Here is an 18,905-nt window from a genome sequence, read left to right on the forward strand (position 1 = left end):
CCAGAGATCATGTGCTACTGAAGTGAATTCGTGAGTTTGGGTTTAGCAATATTCCAGCAATATCACGGTGGGGGACACCAGAAATGGGCTTCACATATTGTACCCATGTGGTGAATCGAGCCCGGGCCTTCTGCGTGACGAGCGAACGCTGTAACCAGTAGGCTACCCCACTGCCCCTGTCAGCGTTCAAAATAGCTACTGTCCCGCTAGCCAAATAGCTACTGGCCCGCTAGCCAAATAGCTACTGGCCCACTAGCCAAATGCTAGCTGACTGTGAATCGGGCCAGTAATATATTGTTAAAGCTATCCCAACTGGCTAGCTGAAAATCTCAGATAACTTGTTCCTTATTTAATGCACATGAATATGAGGAAGTCAATTATTAAGGTGTTAAAAGTCTGTCCACAAAAGTTCCGTGATATTTATTATCTCTTGTCACATGAAGATCGCTATATAAAAACATTAATAGTGTTGAAAAAAAGAGGTTAGCAACCATTAAAATACAAATGTAACGTTTAACTTTAATCTTAGTTTTTGTGTTTGTTTGATTTATATTGTTTCCAAGGGGTGACAATAACTTACCATCTGCAGTTACCAAACACCATACCAATTCTGACCGATGTACACTTTGATGTTGATATTTGGCAGGGCCAGTGAAGTATCATGTGGGCTAGCAACACTTTCACTTAACCAGTCCTCCTGCAGTGACTTTTCCAAATGAATTCATACACTGGCCCCTATACTACTCAAAAGAAATTACAGACCATTTCATGCTACTAATGTTAATCTGCTTATGTGTGATAAAGATATAAAATGGTTTGTCTGAACCAGACCTGATGTAGAGACCATATCTAGTTACCATGCTTTGTCTGAACAAGGTATGAAATAGAAATCATATCTAGTCACCATTGTTTGTCTGAACAAGGTATGAAATAGAAATTACAACTAGTTGCCATGGTTTGTCTGAACAAGCCCTGACCTGGATGGCAGGTAATAATGTTTATAAAGACTTACTGGAGAAAAAACATAATTATAATGTTTTAAACACCTGCAGGAGAAGAAACAGGTTATCATGTTTATTATGACTTGCCAGATAAAATAACTGGTTATCAAAATGTTTGTGAAGACCTTCCAGAGACAGGCATATTTCAGTTGCGAAACAGGTGAAGTCTGAAGCATCAGACTGAATGAGTTGAACCTGGCAATTAGCGTCATGAGCAGTCAGTGTGAGAAGCGCACCAAGAAAAGATGATGGTAATGTAGAGTTTCAAACTGTGGTATAGTCTGGCTGTTCATTCATGTGCACAGTATAGAGATTATTGCTTAAAAAGTACAAAAACTGCCACATTTATGTATACAGTGTATAATTTAAGATAGACAGTGAGTGACAATATTATTTATTTAGTGGACACAATAGTAGACAAATATTGTGACCGAGATATTGCATTGCATACAGCCTTACAGAAACAGTGACCTGTTCAATCATATTTTATAGTGTTTTATCTTAGGTAAATAGTTTCAGCATTGAGTACTTGCACCAATGCAACCTGCAACTGCAAAAAGCAACCTCATATTTATACCCAGTGCATGTTAATATTTGGCAGTTCATAGAACTCAGACTTCAGCTGGAAAACAGAATGATGAGGAACCCAGGCTTGGAGCAGTGCCTTTGATGGACCCTGGACAGAGGTTGAATGACTGTTGCTTTGCTTATCATGAAATTTTGATGAAGTAAGACAAAATGATCCCCAGAATAATTCTTTTATAATGATGTCCTAAGTCACAAATACCCAATCTTAAGTGTTTAATATAATTTGACATTGAACAGCAGTGAGCAACCTGGTCATTACCTAAGGATCGATGCACCAGGTGCAAGTTAAAGTTTCATTTCCTCAAATAGAGCCCTTTAAAATATAATGTAAAATATGTATAGAGTCACCAGTGATATAATGCAGTCAACAATCTAATGTAAAAAGTTAGCGGTGTGTATGATACACTGTAAATAAATAGTAACAGTTTATACAATACAGTGTACAATGTAAGTAAATAGTAACGGTTTATATAATACACTGTGCAATATAAAGTAAATAGTAACAGTTTATATAATACAGTGTACAGTGTAAGTAAATAGTAACGGTTTATATAATACACTGTGCAATATAAAGTAAATAGTAACAGTTTATACAATACAGTGTACAGTGTAAGTAAATAGTAACGGTTTATATAATACACTGTGCAATATAAAGTAAATAGTAACAGTTTATATAATACAGTGTACAGTGTAAGTAAATAGTAACGGTTTATATAATACACTGTGCAATATAAAGTAAATAGTAACATTTTATACAATACAGTGTACAATGTAAGTAAATAGTAACTGTTTATATAATACACTGTACAATCTAAAGTAAATAGTAACGGTTTATATAATACATTCTACAATGTAAGTAAATAGTAACTGTTTATATAATACACTGTACAATCTAAAGTAAATAGTAACAGTTTATATAATACATTCTACAATCTAAATAGTAATGGTTTATATAATACACTGTACAATCTAAGTAAATATTAACGGTTTATATAATACACTGTACAATCTAAGTAAATAGTAACAGTTTATATAATACATTCTACAATCTAAATAGTAATGGTTTATATAATACACTGTACAATCTAAGTAAATATTAACGGTTTATATAATACATTCTACAATCTAAGTAAATATTTATGGTTTACATAATACACTGTACAATCTAAGTAAATAGTAACAGTTTATATAACACAGTGTACAAGACGTAAGAGACACTATCAAGTGTAATTACCGTGGAGAAAGTGGAACAGGCTGGTGACAGTCACGGAAACATACACACATGTGTAAGTGATTAGTATAGACTGCTCAACCAGTCACTCTCACCAGCCCTATCACCACTGATTGCGATGTAAACACATCCTATACAAGTTAAACACCAACACAAATAATATTCATTATCTGCTGGCTCTGATCTCTGTTAATATATTGAATGTTAAGAAAGGTTATAGGTCATCTGTCCAACCTCCCACATACATTTAAGGTCTAGTTGGTATCAACAATAAAACAACCATTACCATGACTGTGTGAGTAAAATGCATAACATTCGCCTCCTAAAAGATTTATCAAAAAGGTCATAAACAAATTTTATGCAAGACTAATCATAAATCTAATATGCAAATCATATCCAATCAGCAATCAGTTGATGGAACCATCTTGATATTACAAAATATACTGTACCGACACCATTCAGGGGCAGGACATTGAATGGAAATGGTTTGTTTACCGTTAAACATAGTATTACACAAATAAAATAAAGAAAATATACACAATATTCCATGCAGCTCAAATAAGCAAGTTTGTTATGTACAGGCACCTAAATTGTGTTAAGTATTTAAGCACGGTTCTCCTCCACATTTTGCAATATTAACTTTTAGGGATGTTTGGTGATATGGAAATTGAGATTTGGTGAAAGCTCTGACCATCATGATACCCCCATGACCAGGCTGTGTCGAGAGTAAAGACAAGCATCTACTTCCTCCTGTATACAATGCTTAGGCCACCATTTCTGCAACATGATATCGAAGCGTTTGTTTTATCAAATATACTGTAAAAAGATATGCAATGCTGAAACAGTTGTGTTCCTTAAACTCTTATGTCATATGCATAATTACTGAGATACTTCATCTCAAAATATATTATAAAATTATTTACCTTCTTCAAAGACTTAACAGAAATGAATAAAATGTTATTTTCATGATTTTTGCTACATTTGTTTTTGTTTTTATTTACCTCATTACAGTACAGTTTTCCTGACTCACGATTACGATGTATGAATTACAGCACAGATGTCTGAAGCACTGTGTGACTAGCAGTGCAACATGACCTAACCTGACATTACATTCAAGCCACCTAAACAATAGGTGATAAACAAAGGGTTGTTGTTGTTGTTGTTGATAAGCACCGTTACTCACCTGTCTGTAGATATCTGCTAGTACAACACACCTACTGATCAAACCACAAAACCGGACAAGTAAAAGTATACGCCCCCTGACCTGTTTAATCCATTGGAAGCTTGTTATGGATGAAAGCAGTTAGTACTTGGATTAAGCAGAAACACATGTCAAAAGATTATGACATGCTTATCACCATGATTAATAATTTGGCAGATTTTCAAGTGAACAATATTTATAGGAAAAAGGGGATGCAATTATGATTTAATATGTTTTTGTTCCAACAACTAAAACATAAATTTTTATTTATTCTTTTTCTTATATATGAGATAGACACTATTTAGGGATGCTTTGAATTATCTGACTCATTAAAAAACAAAGTAAATCAGCATAATCAAGTTTGTCATTGTAACGACTAGCGACTTACCCTCGATGTAAGTAAATCCTTTACTGGGTTCGCGACTTCCTACGTTCACTACCACCACGATCAATGGTGTTTCCTACAGTTGGTGCAACATTCATACACCAGTCAGCTGTTCCACTTCCAACTGCGGGTTCATGTGGAGATGTCAAGATTTCCTCTACGTCAGCTCACATGACCCCCAGTGCAACTCGACACCTTTCTTAATGGAGCTGATTGTGGAGTTTGAATAGGTTTGATGCCAGGAGATTGATGTGGGAGAACACTGACACATACTGCTGATAGAGACGGGCTCATCAGTGAGGCTTGCTGTATATACAGACTGACTTGTCCTCATTAAGGAGGTTTACTGTATATACAGGTGGATTTGTTCTGATAATGGAGGCTCAGAGTATATACAGACTGACCTGTCATCATAAAGGAGGTTTACTGTATATACAGGTTGATTTGTTCTGATAATGGAGGCTCACAGTATATACAGACTACCATGTCCTCATTAAGGAGGTTTACTGTATATGCAGGTTGATTTGTTATGATAATGGAGGCTTACAGTATATACAGACTACCATGTCCTCATTAAGGTTTACTGTATATACAGGTTGATTTGTTCTGATAATGGAGGCTCACAGTATATACAGACTGACTTGTCCTTATTAAGGAGGTTTGCTGTATATACAGGTTGAATTGTTCTGATAATGGCAGCTTACTGTACACACAGACTGACAGTTAACCGGGCATACAAATATGACTTCTGCTAATTAGTGAGGGTTAATTTATCTTCACATTGACTTGGTTTAATTCTTCTACTTTTTGCCAACACCTAGCGTCATAACTGTCCAGTTATCCATGTGGTGTTCACCATTATTTGGCTCTCGGTGCCCAATGGAATCTGTTTCAGCAGAAAACTCAGATTGTTCTCTGTTGTTGACATTTTATATTTCATTAGCAAAAAAATCCCAAGATGTATTTAAACCAGAGACCATGTGTCTTTATCAATGGTCTCTGATAAACCTATCGTGATGTGATTCCTTCATTTCACAAGACAATAAAACTGCAACAACACTTCATACCCTTTCCTAGTGTATACACTGTAAATAGTGTCCATTTAAGTATTTTTTCTGTTTTAAATTACAGAAAATGTTCACATTCAGTACATGAATTACGATTAAAGTTTGTATAAAGGAAAGAGTACTGATGAGTTTATCAATGATGTCATTGTTTTCCATGAATGTGTCCTAAGAAGTGTAAATATATAGTGCAGAAATGTTAGAAATAAAACCTATGTGTTAATGATCACAAATGCTAATTATCCTCAAAATGAACCAGTATAGATGAAACTGCGTATTGCATTTCATATTTTGTAAAGAGTGATTCCCAGTGTCGATCGCGACAGCTGAGTGATCAGGTACTGAATAGGATGTGACGTGAAGTATTAACTATTCCTAAATTACTTGTTCACCAGTAGGGGATAACGTGTTGGACATGGATTAGTGGAGGGATTTAATATGGCGTGCTTGAACATGATCATGAAGTGATATTTCCTTGGTAAAAATAAACCCATTCAGTATTAACCACACACATATAGGGTTGGATGTTACTGAAACATTACACATTGATAATAAACATCTTTAGACATCGTTTATTTTGTTTCTAATCAATGGTGTATTCTGAGTACTTCTTAATGCATTAAAATACTTTAGTTTCAAGTTAATTTTGTTTGTTGCTTTTTGTTTGCATGTTCCAGGTAATGACTTACATTATTATGGCAATTGAAACTGATCAAGTTTGTTGATGTACAAGAATATGAATTAATTATATAAAACAGTGATAAAATACCAGGCAAAACAAAGTATACCCTTGGAAATTGAACTTGACCAAAATTTACAAAACATTGAAAACATTACTAGGGTGAAAACAGTTTCTGAACACTGCGTACTTATCACGGTCCTAAAAACAAGATTCTGGTATCTCACAAGTCACCACAGAATAAATCCATTTATTGTTGGTTTCATGTTTAGTCACCATCAAACATGGGTGTGTAAATAGTTAGCGGTGTGTGTGATACACTGTAAAATAAATAGGAACAGTTTATACAATACAGTGTACAATGTAAGTAAATAGTAACGGTTTATATAATACACTCTGCAATATAAAGTAAATAGTAACAGTTTATATAATACAGTGTACAATGTAAGTAAATAGTAACGGTTTAAATAATACACTGTGCAATATAAAGTAAATAGTAACATTTTATACAATACAGTGTACAATGTAAGTAAATAGGAACAGTTTATACAATACAGTGTACAATGTAAGTAAATAGTAACGGTTTATATAATACACTCTGCAATATAAAGTAAATAGTAACAGTTTATACAATACAGTGTACAATGTAAGTAAATAGTAACAGTTTATATAATACACTGTACAATCTAAAGTAAATGTAACGGTTTATATAATACATTCTACAATCTAAGTAAATAGTAACGGTTTATATAATACACTGTACAATCTAAAGTAAATAGTAACAGTTTATATAATACATTCTACAATCTAAATAGTAAGGTATATAAAACACTGTACAATCTAAGTAAATAGTATATATAATACACTGTACAATCTAAGTAAATAGTAACAGTTTATATAATACATTCTACAATCTAAATAGTAATGGTTTATATAATACACTGTACAATCTAAGTAAATATTAACGGTTTATATAATACACTGTACAATCTAAGTAAATAGTAACAGGTTTATATAATACATTCTACAATCTAAATAGTAATGGTTTATATATACACTGTACAATCTAAGTAAATATTAACGGTTTATATAATACACTTCTACAATCTAAGTAAATATTTATGGTTTACATAATACACTGTACAATCTAAGTAAATAGTAACAGTTTATATAACACAGTGTACAAGACGTAAGAGACACTATCAAGTGTAATTACCGTGGAGAAAGTGGAACAGGCTGGTGACAGTCACGGAAACATACACACATGTGTAAGTGATTAGTATAGACTGCTCAACCAGTCACTCTCACCAGCCCTATCACCACTGATTGCGATGTAAACACATCCTATACAAGTTAAACACCAACACAAATAATATTCATTATCTGCTGGCTCTGATCTCTGTTAATATATTGAATGTTAAGAAAGGTTATAAGTCATCTGTCCAACCTCCCACATACATTTTAAGGTCTAGTTGGTATCAACAATAAAACAACCATTACCATGACTGTGTGAGTAAAATGCATAACATTCGCCTCCTAAAAGATTTATCAAAAAGGTCATAAACAAATTTTATGCAAGACTAATCATAAATCTAATATGCAAATCATATCCAATCAGCAATCAGTTGATGGAACCATCTTGATATTACAAAATATACTGTACCGACACCATTCAGGGGCAGGACATTGAATGGAAATGGTTTGTTTACCGTTAAACATAGTATTACACAAATAAAATAAAGAAAATATACACAATATTCCATGCAGCTCAAATAAGCAAGTTTGTTATGTACAGGCACCTAAATTGTGTTAAGTATTTAAGTACGGTTCTCCTCCACATTTTGCAATATTAACTTTTAGGGATGTTTGGTGATATGGAAATTGAGATTTGGTGAAAGCTCTGACCATCATGATACCCCATGACCAGGCTGTGTCGAGAGAGTAAAGACAAGCATCTACTTCCTCCTGTATACACAATGCTTAGTCCACCATTTCTGCAACATGATATCGAGCGTTTGTTTTATCAAATATACTGTAAAAAGATATGCAATGCTGAAACAGTTGTGTTCCTTTAAACTCTTATGTCATATGCATAATTACTGAGATACTTCATCTCAAAATATATTATAAAATTATTTACCTTCTTCAAAGACTTAACAGAAATGAATAAAATGTTATTTTCATGATTTTTGCTACATTTGTTTTTGTTTTTATTTACCTCATTACAGTACAGTTTTCCTGACTCCGTTACGATGTATGAATTACAGCACAGATGTCTGAAGCACTGTGTGACTAGCAGGTGCAACATGACCTAACCTGACATTACATTCAAGCCACCTAAACAATAGGTGATAAACAAAGGGTTGTTGTTGTTGTTGTTGATAAGCACCGTTACTCACCTGTCTGTAGATATCTGCTAGTACAACACACCTACTGATCAAACCACAAAACCGGACAAGTAAAAGTATATCACGCCCCTGACCTGTTTAATCCATTGGAAGCTTGTTATGGATGAAAGCAGTTAGTACTTGGATTAAGCAGAAACACATGTCAAAAGATTATGACATGCTTATCACCATGATTAATAATTTGGCAGATTTTCAAGTGAACAATATTTATAGGAAAAAGGGGATGCAATTATGATTTAATATGTTTTTGTTCCAACAACTAAAACATAAATTTTTATTTATTCTTTTTCTTATATATGAGATAGACACTATTTAGGGATGCTTTGAATTATCTGACTCATTAAAAAACAAAGTAAATCAGCATAATCAAGTTTGTCATTGTAACTACTAGCTTACTTTCTTACCCTCGATGTAAGTAAATCCTTTACTGGGTTCGCGACTTCCTACGTTCACTACCACCACGATCAATGGTGTTTCCTACAGTTGGTGCAACATTCATACACCAGTCAGCTGTTCCACTTCCAACTGCGGGTTCATGTGGAGATGTCAAGATTTCCTCTACGTCAGCTCACATGACCCCCAGTGCAACTCGACACCTTTCTTAATGGAGCTGATTGTGGAGTTTGAATAGGTTTGATGCCAGGAGATTGATGTGGGAGAACACTGACACATACTGCTGATAGAGACGGGCTCATCAGTGAGGCTTGCTGTATATACAGACTGACTTGTCCTCATTAAGGAGGTTTACTGTATATACAGGTGGATTTGTTCTGATAATGGAGGCTCAGAGTATATACAGACTGACCTGTCATCATAAAGGAGGTTTACTGTATATACAGGTTGATTTGTTCTGATAATGGAGGCTCACAGTATATACAGACTACCATGTCCTCATTAAGGAGGTTTACTGTATATGCAGGTTGATTTGTTATGATAATGGAGGCTTACAGTATATACAGACTACCATGTCCTCATTAAGGAGGTTTACTGTATATGCAGGTTGATTTGTTATGATAATGGAGGCTCACAGTATATACAGACTGACTTGTCCTTATTAAGGAGGTTTGCTGTATATACAGGTTGAATTGTTCTGATAATGGCAGCTTACTGTACACACAGACTGACAGTTAACCGGGCATACAATATGACTTCTGCTAATTAGTGAGGGTTAATTTATCTTCACATTGACTTGGTTTAATTCTTCTACTTTTTGCCAACACCTAGTGCCATAACTGTCCAGTTATCCATGTGGTGTTCACCATTATTTGGCTCTCTATGCCCAATGGAATCTGTTTCAGCAGAAAACTCAGATTGTTCTCTGTTGTTGACATTTTATATTTCATTAGCAAAAATCCCAAAGATGTATTTAAACCAGAGACCATGTGTCTTTATACGGTCTCTGATAAACCTATCGTATGTGATTCCTTCATTTCACAAGACAATAAAACTGCAACAACACTTCATACCCTTTCCTAGTGTATACACTGTAAATAGTGTCCATTTAAGTATTTTTTCTGTTTTAAATTACAGAAAATGTTCACATTCAGTACATGAATTACGATTAAAGTTTGTATAAAGGAAAGAGTACTGATGAGTTTATCAATGATGTCATTGTTTTCCATGAATGTGTCCTAAGAAGTGTAAATATATAGTGCAGAAATGTTAGAAATAAAACCTATGTGTTAATGATCACAAATGCTAATTATCCTCAAAATGAACCAGTATAGATGAAACTGCGTGTTGCATTTCATATTTTGTAAAGAGTGATTCCCAGTGTCGTCGCGACAGCTGGTGATCAGGTACTGAATAGGATGTGACGTGAAGTATTAACTATTCCTAAATTACTTGTTCACCAGTAGGGGATAACGTGTTGGACATGGATTAGTGGAGGGATTTAATATGGCGTGCTTGAACATGATCATGAAGTGATATTTCCTTGGTAAAAATAAACCCATTCAGTATTAACCACACACATATAGGGTTGGATGTTACTGAAACATTACACATTGATAATAAACATCTTTAGACATCGTTTATTTTGTTTCTAATCAATGGTGTATTCTGAGTACTTCTTAATGCATTAAAATACTTTAGTTTCAAGTTAATTTTGTTTGTTGCTTTTTGTTTGCATGTTCCAGGTAATGACTTACATTATTATGGCAATTGAAACTGATCAAGTTTGTTGATGTACAAGAATATGAATTAATTATATAAAACAGTGATAAAATACCAGGCAAAACAAAGTATACCCTTGGAAATTGAACTTGACCAAAATTTACAAAACATTGAAAACATTACTAGGGTGAAAACAGTTTCTGGAACACTGCGTACTTATACGGTCCTAAAAACAAGATTCTGGTATCTCACAAGTCACCACAGAATAACCATTTATTGTTTGTATCATGTTTAGTCACCATCAAACATGGGTGTGTACATTCTCTCACCTGGCAGTTATACTGGACATCAGACAACAACTTTCACATGGTTTGTTTTGTTCTTGTATACATCATGGTCAACAGATATTGGAAATCATTCCTGTAACCTATCAGCTGTGTCTTTCTCATCAATAGCTGAGTAAAAAATATGACATTATGAAAATAACAACCAATCAAAATGGCTCTTCTGAAAACGTGTTTGATCCAGATCTATATTTAAAACTGCATCTTCACCCTAAATAATCAAAAACTGAAATTGACTTTTAATTTCAAAAGATGTTTCACTAAGTACCAGTACTATGACAGTACTAAGACAGCAGAAGTTAGTAATTCTACAATTCTAATACTATCCAGGAGAGGTTGTAGATAGTGAATAGGAATTGTACCAAGTCTCTCATCTTGAATATTTTGTTATTAAACTGATACCATCAACAGTAAACAATATATACCAAGTAATCAGTAATTAAAACACTTGATGAGAAGGCTTACAGAGAGAGGGAAATACCCCCTTAACTTGGCATTCCCCAAACCATACATTCTTAGAAGACTTTCAGCTGACACTGACAAACTGTTAAAGGGATCACATATAAAAACTTCTTTTTCTTTCAACTTTATATATTCTGTTTATTTGGATGGCCAACTGCATGTTTGATGATGACATTTGATGATGACATTTTGATGATGACATTTGGTGATGATGACATTTGATGATACAACATGGTTTACATTCACTGGCTGTTCCCAATCCCTCCAAATGTCATATCACTTCTAGATTATTGTCACTAATTCCATTCACTAATCATGTCCACATTATAACCAAAGTTTATGTTTCTTAGGTTTAACACTGTTTCCCCATTCACTATTAAACAGTTTGCATATCTGAATCTAGTACCTTCTACTGACCCAGATATGTTTACAGGCAGGTTGGCTGTCAGAGATAACATCTAATAGTCATCCCTGCTGTTGAAATCAGCTTAAGATCTTAATTGGCTGAAGGTGATCCATGTGGAGAGCTGTCCCTACCTTCTGCCAGTCCTGATGGAGATGCCCTGCTATACGGCTGACCTCCACTATACTGGCGAGTGAGATGGACCACAGACACTAGGCCAGTGGAAAGTTGTTCATACTCTGACCTTAGACCTTGGTGTTGTGGATAACAAACTGTCATATGTCACAGGTTGTCTTGAGTTGTGCAACGGGATATAAGTGAATGTTTTGTTACATATTATCTCATAATTTGAGGAAACAACACTGTAACTTTACTTGTAATATTGGTACAAGTCATCTTTTAATTCCATGTTTTTATCAAATTTAATATTTATCAAATTATTGGGGGGGTTATGGCATGGTTGACAGATTCATCATCTCCTTGACTCAATGACCTAGATTATTTGTATCGAAGTATCACATACGAATTATTTCAAAACCTTTGGGACCAGCAGTGTCTTTGCAACTTAGACTAGCACTGAGTCTCTGATGATACATGATTAGGGTAGAACCAACTAACTCCATTCAAATGGAAAATTAGCCCTAAGGTGCTGGGAGATTCAGAACCGGAAGACAATCTAGACTTTAGTGAGGGCTTTAGCATTGCAGAAAAGGTATTCAGTAGGGAAAACAATATTGGACTGTGAGTGAGTGAGTGAGTGAGTGAAGTTTTAGCAATATGATGGTGGGGACAGACTACAATTCAGTGTGAAGGCTGGACAAAAGAGAATGTGATAACTATTATTTGTCTGAAGAAACACTATACCTATCTTCCCCGGAGAGCGAAAGGTCGCGGGTTCGATCCCCGACCGCGTCATACCAAAAGACGTTAAAATATGGTACTTGTTGGTCCCTGCCTGGCGCTCGGCATTAATGGGTACAAGAAGGACTGATCGGCTCGGAGTCAGTATAATGTGTCTGAGTGGGGTATTCATGCTTCACTGCGGCATGGTATCTCAGTGGGCTAGCACTATAAAACCAGCTTAGTCTGGGCTAGTACAAGCAGCCGCACATACACATACACAAGCATGCACGTCGTCATATGAGAGAAATATTCTCAAGTACGACGTAAAACCCAATTTCACCTCACCTCACCTATACTTATCCTCCATTGTTTCTTGACCAAGTTCTATTATTAAGAGCCATATTGTCCTAAGTAGTAGTTTTTATCATAACATCCTCAATAAAATTAACAAAATCTGTAAGATTATCAATTTTTTCTTCAGCCACAGCAGAATAGCAGCTAACAGGCATAGATAGATACAAGAAACTGAAGCACTTGTTGCTGACCAGGTATAAAGTGTCATTGTCCAAGTCATCCAGGGCGATGTGTATCTCCATCTCGCTCTTTCAACACAGGATGCAGTGACACGAGTCTGGGTGCAGCTAAACATAGCCACTTCCTCCTCCTCCTCCTCACTGCTGATGGTCATTCATGGTGAGTGTCACATTATAATGAGGAGGATGGCAATGCACCAGTCACTTGGATATCTCTGGCAGGAAGCTGGGCTGTGCCCCTACTTAGTCAGATGCATCAGATGAAGCAATCTCAGTATCCAATTCAAGATCTCAAACTTGTAAGAATTATGATATAATGAGGTGAATTTTCTTGGAATGTTATAATAATTATTATTGTAGTCAATGCTAAAGAATGAAAGTTATGATCGTCTTAGTGCTAAGATATCTATGTGGAACATGGCCGTGTAGAAACAGACTATTTCTCAGCCAAGTAAACGCTCATTATACCAATGTCATTTCATAGTAAAAGTCTATGCAAGTCTAGAATGTGTCGCAAGTCTACATTACCACAGTTTCAGGAAAGTTTTTGAAAATGAAGAAGGTTCTGGGCTCCTTTTTATTATATTAAATAAAACTATTTTAGAAAGCGTTTTATTCTGCAAAATATGTTTATTTGAGAGACCCGAGACTAGATGTTAGTCCAGGTAAATGTGTATTATTTGAGAGACCCGAGACTAGATGTTAGTCCAGGTAAATGTGTATTATTTGCATCCACAACATTCTACCCTGTGGTTATGTTTGTTGTTGGCCTGGGTCCTGTACCCTGGGACCTGGCTGAACATGTCATGGAGTCATCATGCTATCAACCGCTGGTTGTCCTGTCACACAGTGTTACAGTCAGTGTCACACAGTGATACAGTCAGTGTCACACAGTGTTACAGTAAGTGTCACATTGTGTTACAGTCAGTGTCACACAATGTTACAGTAAGTGTCACACAGTGTTACAGTCAGTGTCACACAATGTTACAGTAAGTGTCACACAGTGTTACAGTCAGTGTCACACAATGTTACAGTAAGTGTCACACACACAGTTAGTCAGTGTCACACAGTGTTACAGTCAGTGTCACACAATGTTACAGTCAGTGTCACACAGTGTTACAGTCAGTGTCAGTGTTACAGTCAGTGTCACACAATGTTACAGTCAGTGTCACACAATGTTACAGTAAGTGTCACACAATGTTACAGTAAGTGTCACACTGTTACAGTAAGTCACACAATGTTACAGTCAGTGTCACAGTCAGTGTCACACAGTGTTACAGTCAGTGTCACAGTCAGTGTCACACAGTGTTACAGTCAGTGTCACACAGTGTTACAAGCTGCAGGAATATTGCCTGGTGTAAGCTGCATCTAGGGTGATACATCCACGGCCACATGTGCCATGTAATCAGCCAGTTAATACAACAGCCTTCATCAGCTCGACCCTGATGTAACTGCATTACAAGGATGATCCTGGGCTGTTGATCATCTCTAACAGCCTTCTTCAAATAACTATTAATACTCTTTATCAGATGCGAGGGCCAATATCCCGTATATAAGCCCAGGGCATGTACTGCTGGGCTTCAAAGACACAGTGATCAAAAGACAGGCCAAGTGATGTTAGGGCAATGGACTTCACTTGGCCCTGTAATACCCCTGGCAATGCATCTGGAGGAGCGGGGCTGTGTGTGCAGGGAACAATTATTTATTCAGAACACAAAATGATGGTGACTAAGCCATAGTGCTTGCAGCAGTGCATCTTGTATACCCTTGATATGATTAAGTATTCATCAAGCAGACCAGATGTATAGTTATGAAACAGCCTCAGCAAAAAATGAGGATGTTTCACCTCTGAACTTTCTTGGGGAATGATATTGTATTGAAATATCTACAAATTGGTGTCTCCTAGTTCCATGAAGGCATTGAGATGCCAAGTTCTCCTGGACCGATATATATCTGATCTTGTGCAGTGAAAGGAGTGTCTTGATAAATGGGACAACATAAATGATGAATCAATGAGACTACTGGTCAGCAGATTAAAACTTTGATAGCCATCCATTCCAACTGAAAATCTAATGTGTCATAAATGTTTGTTTGAACAAAATCGGTGTGAACAGGATTTCTTTTACTATGAAAAGTGCCCATAAGAGTAAGCTAGACAGTACAAAATCAATGCATCAGGCATTTCTGATACACAGTGTGTCTACAAACCAGAGCCCAGTCCAGGGGAATCCCCTCCCTGGCATGTTCAGGTCTGTTGGGGACGTTCCACTGACTATCACTGTGTCCGAAAGCAGTACACAGCGAGTTACCTTACACCTCGTCTCTAAGGTAATGATTAATAGTTTAAATGATAATGTCTAAAAAAGATATGAATAAAAGACTGGAGGTAATGATTAATAGTTTAAATGATAATTTCTAAAAAAAATATATATAACAGACTGGAGGTAATAATTAATAGTTTAAATGATAATTTCTAAAAAAATATATATATATGAGACTGGAGGTAATGATTAGTAATTTAAAAAATAATTTCTAAAATTGATATAAATAACAGACTGGGGGTAATGATTTATAGTTTAAATGATAATTTCTAAAAACAATATAAATAACAGACTGTAGGTAATGATTAATAGTTTAAGAAATAATTTCTAAAATTAATATAAATAACAGACTGGAGGTAATGATTTATAGTTTAAATGATAATGTCTAAAAATAATTTAAATAACAGACTGGTGGTAATGATTAACACAGCAGTCATCAAGTTATATCCTAATGGTCCGTTATTCATTAAGTTTGACAAAGCATTGACTGAAACCTCATAGAGCATTCTCAGATTTGGATTATGAAGTTACGCAATATCGCTTCAACTGACCAATCAGCATTTAGAATTAATAAAATGCAAATCTTATATTCTGTTGCCAATGGGCAATACTTACAAACACTCATACATGAAGAAATGTTGAAAACTATTGTCATCAACTGGTACTTGAAAGTAAATCTTCATAATATCATTAGTACCCTTAGCATGTATGTAAATGCATAGGGGGATCCAGCCCCTTTGTCCTGAAAGTTTAGTAAATGATCATTGAAACTCTCGTGAAATCTGGTGAAAACGAACTGTGTAACCCCCACACACCCCTCCCCTTTCTGAACTGTGCAGCCCTCCTTTCTCAAAAAGTTGTATCCGCCCCCGAAATGAGTTGTATATTGAATGTGCAGATTGGTCATTTACCTGATAATGAAATCTGTACATATCTACCATCAAATTTGATAACATGATAAATTGTCAGTCATGTAGATTTGATTACTAGCAGTTATATTTGTTAATGACCCAAGAGATTAGCGGACTGCTACCGTTTTCCTCCTGACACAACGAACGATGTCAGATCTAAACATGACATTTAATAACTTAATTACACATGCAGTCAATATACCATCATGGACTCTGTGACCAAACTATTACTGCAATAATGAATGATGAATAATAATGATATTATATGACTGTGGTACAATCTTTTCATAAAAAAATATCCTTTTAGAACCAGCAGGAAATTTTCAGAAACCAGTAATTATCAACACTTCATGAACTGTTAGATACAAATATATAATGCATCATTAATGCGAGGTTGTTGAGAAGTATGGGCTGTTTGTCCTGATGATTTATAAAGTCCTGTAGGGCAAGATATAGGTAAGTCAGAAACATTGTCAGTAACGTAACAAAGCAAAAATTGCGCTTTGCCAGATGTGGTTCTGAATTCTAAACCCATGACCATCATAAATTACTGATAATGAAAGTTTTGTAACACAACAATTCCACTAGATGTCAACATGCTTACTTACAAGATGTGCGTGTTGTCAAAGTACAAGTCCGACTTGCTGACGCTCCAGTCAGCCTCTTGTAGGTGGTGGACTTTATATCATTACTAACTCAACACTTCCTATCGAGAAGGAGGCTCTCTACCGGGGCACCACAACACAGATTATCACAATACACACATCAGTGTTTACTGTGAACTCAGTGGTAAATTGGTTACAATGTACCTCAATTAATGCATATTTGTAAATGTGGAACATGGTTATTTAAAGACTAAACACAGATGGTCCCAAAGCAATTTTTGCAGAGGAAACATTTTAAAAGTTTAATTCTGTAAGTTTTTAGGCACACACCCAGACCCTCTAAAACCAAACTTTTGATACTTTCAGAAATAAAAACAGTCAAAGGACAGTAGTGATGTTTAAATCTTATCTACACATAGCACAACAGAAGTAGTAGACCTGTGATTGATATACCAACACCAGACACCATGGATTCTTGTACGTCTTCTTCCCCCGATTATCATGATGATTAGGATGCTGTCTATTATGATGTTAAAGATCAACAAGCTTAACCTAAACTTTACAATTGATAACAATTGACTGACAATATCTGTGAACATTTTTGGTTTTCTAAATATATTTTAGATTGATGAAGACATATAAGCAGCAAATCGGTAACAGACCTGTCTCAAAAAAGGGAATGTGTAAGTGTACACTACTCCTTGCTATGTTGTACAGTGTACAGGGGCGGTGGCTTAGCCTAGTGGTTAAACTGTTCCTTCATCATGCTGAGGACCCAGGTTCAATTCCTGACACGGCCACACCATGCGAAAACTCACTCACTCACTAACTCACTCACACACAACAGTGTAGAGGTCACAGATCAACTAGAGTTGCGAGGCTTTGAATCCTGCTGCACACGGAAGCACATGCTACACGTGGTGGTGTCTTCATGTGACTTGGGGTATGGGTACCCGGTAGCATGAGATGGTCATGTGACTGTGGTCGAGTTCCTCTCAGAATGATTGTGTAACATATTCTCTGGGGAGTTGAGAATGGAAATCAAGTGCATGATGACCAAGGGTAGTAACAATGAAGGCTTTTGCTTCAATGAGGGGTGGAAGAGATATATTCTCCTGCTCATAAATCTATGTGCTGCCTGTTTTCTTGGTGGGTATAAGGGATATATTATCCCAGTCATTGTTTAATCAACATAACATGAACCAATCAGATTTCAGCATTGTGACAAGAAGGAAAGATAATACAATATATCATGGTCTATGTGCATTTAGGCAGTTGGTTTTTGACTGGCAAAATGAGGTACACAAATTCAGACCAACAGTTTATAATTAAAGTAGCCCTGTCTTCATGAATACTTATTACTTTCACAGTATAAATATAATCAAAGATCAACATTAAACATGACAATTTTCTTCATTGTTGAGATATGCATGCTGTTGTTGTTACAGTACCCAACAAATATTTGTCAATTGCTATTCCAGATGACCAAAGTTTATTTTAAGCACAAACAATAACAGTCTGTGCATCATGTGCTGGATAAACTGTGTTCTAGTTCATACAAATACAGTCAAGTATGATCCTTGAAACAAATGGCCTACATGTTTCACAATTGGAACTTTGTGTTCTTTGATTTATTTTAAGTAATGGATGTTAAATACTTGTTGCCATTATAGAATAGAATAGATTAGAATAGAATAATACTTTAATGCCTGAAGGGAGGAGGTTGTATTCCGAATTTAATGTGGATAGTAACATGTAATTCACAAGGATGGCAACAGGAAAATCTATTTTCAGCTGAAAACTTAATATTG

At 35.6% G+C, this 18,905-nt stretch overlaps 1 protein-coding gene across 6 annotated transcripts in view; it reads right to left on the reverse strand.

Annotated features, from left to right (window-relative positions):
- Positions 1 to 17,174, reverse strand: part of LOC124268056 (uncharacterized threonine-rich GPI-anchored glycoprotein PJ4664.02-like) — a 27,863-nt gene extending 10,689 nt beyond the window's left edge. The window contains exon 1 of one of the 6 annotated variants that reach the window (XM_046703065.1): positions 17,098 to 17,174. The gene's annotated coding sequence lies outside the window, so the exon portion shown is untranslated. Of the gene's footprint in view, positions 1 to 2,823; positions 3,457 to 4,409; positions 4,912 to 8,054; positions 8,139 to 12,015; positions 12,087 to 17,097 lie in introns of those variants that run through there. The other 5 variants (XM_046703067.1, XM_046703069.1, XM_046703068.1 and 2 more) reach the window with 5 other exon arrangements.
- Between the last annotated feature and the right edge of the window lie 1,731 nt (positions 17,175 to 18,905).

Source organism: Haliotis rubra, unplaced genomic scaffold (assembly GCF_003918875.1).
Source record: "Haliotis rubra isolate DU_JTF1 unplaced genomic scaffold, ASM391887v1 Scf136, whole genome shotgun sequence".
Classification (NCBI taxonomy): Eukaryota; Metazoa; Mollusca; class Gastropoda; order Lepetellida; family Haliotidae; genus Haliotis; species Haliotis rubra.